We start from the raw sequence: 1,572 nt of genomic DNA, 5'->3' as shown, positions 1-1,572 counted from the left end.
GTGTTCCTTTGTGAGGTGAATGATGTGAACTGTGGACCGACGGACAGACAGGAGGACGGTCATGAGGGCAGAGGAAGGAGAGAGAACCAGACAAAGAGCTGCTTGTTCTGGGAGTCTGTTCTTTCCAAGGACAAGCAGACATGAAGCTGCTCTCATGTGAGGAGCCTCCTCCTCCTCCTCCTCTTCCTCTTCCTCCACCACTTTCTCCTCTGCAGAGTTTCTCTCCACTTCTCTTTTCTCTGTGGTGGTGAAGCTGAATCAGAAGTTGAGAAAGCTGCTGACTCTGGCAAAGCAGAAGTCTTCTAACATCCTCAGGGCAAAGTGAAACCTCTGTTCTGTCAGAGTGCTGCTCGACTTGGTCCCTGGACTCCACAGGTCCTTCAGGTGTTGCTGGCCGGCCAGCCCAGGTCCTGTCTGGTAAACTTCAGTCTGAGCGGATGTCATCGTCCCGGGCTGCAGGTCACAGACGCACTCCTGTGTTTTAAAGTGGAGGTGTGAAGGGAAGTTAGAGCCATGCGCGGTGCTGCCGCCAACAACCAGGAGAGCTAGCCACTGCTAGTCAGGTCATGTGATCAGAGCGAGACGAGTCAGGGATGTAGGAGACGGCTCAGACCAATCAGAAGACAGACAGCAGCGTCTGTGTCATCGTTTCCAGCGTGGCAGGGCTCCCTGTCGACATCCTGGAGTTAGCTGGTGTCAGCGTGAACACGGAGGAGGTGATGAGCTTCACATGAACACGAAGCCTGACTGTGCTGCAGCCTTTCTTCATGTCCACACAACATTATTTCAAATTCTAGTTCGGACTCCAAATTTCCAAAGACACAAAATAAAAGCTAAGTTTGGGCGAAATGTCCATAAATCCTGCATTAGAATCGATATGTCCCTGTTGTGGAGCAGTGCTGGTGTTCCAGGAGCCCTGGGGCTGAATGTTCTACTGGACCACTGATGGACAGCTGGAGGACCGACTGTGAGGTCCTGTCAGACTGTGAGGAGGACCCTGCTTCCACCTCACTTAGAGCTGCTGGAGAGGAAGTGAAGCAGAACATAGTTAACCCGGCAGAAGGTCAGACATCTCTGCATGTCTTCTGCTGGTCTGCAGAGCTGCTGCACACTCGCTGACCTTTGAAGTGGAGTCCAGCTTCCTGTGAGTGGCAGCAGCAGCAGCAGCAGGGCTTTTATTTTGAAAACCTGCCTCAATACACAGTGCTGCTCTGTCCTGATGACAGAACACTGCCTGACTGAGCGCTGATGGGGAGGAGCTGACTCCCTCATGAGTTCTGTTCAGTGTTTCTGAAGGTGCTGGTTGGTGTTACCAGGGAGCTGCAGTCACTTCATCGAGACCTTCAGCGCCGCCTTTAAGACAGCAGCTGCGTGTTGTTGTGCTTTGGCAGGTGAGACCAGGTGAGTGTGTCGCAGCGTGTTCACACTGAAGCAGAGTCATGATGACGAACTCGTCCAGCAGGCCGGCGGCTGGCTGTTGGTTCTTTGATAACAGCGTCAACATGACAGACAATGAAGCAACACCTTATCACAGTGTGTGCAATATCTGACCAACATTTCAACACATTCACA

The sequence above is a fragment of the Stegastes partitus genome, unplaced genomic scaffold (assembly GCF_000690725.1).
Source record: "Stegastes partitus isolate 25-593 unplaced genomic scaffold, Stegastes_partitus-1.0.2 Scaffold348, whole genome shotgun sequence".
Lineage (NCBI taxonomy): Eukaryota > Metazoa > Chordata > Actinopteri > Pomacentridae > Stegastes > Stegastes partitus.
The sequence above is the reverse complement of the archived record's forward strand: the minus strand, read 5'-3'. Positions refer to the sequence as shown.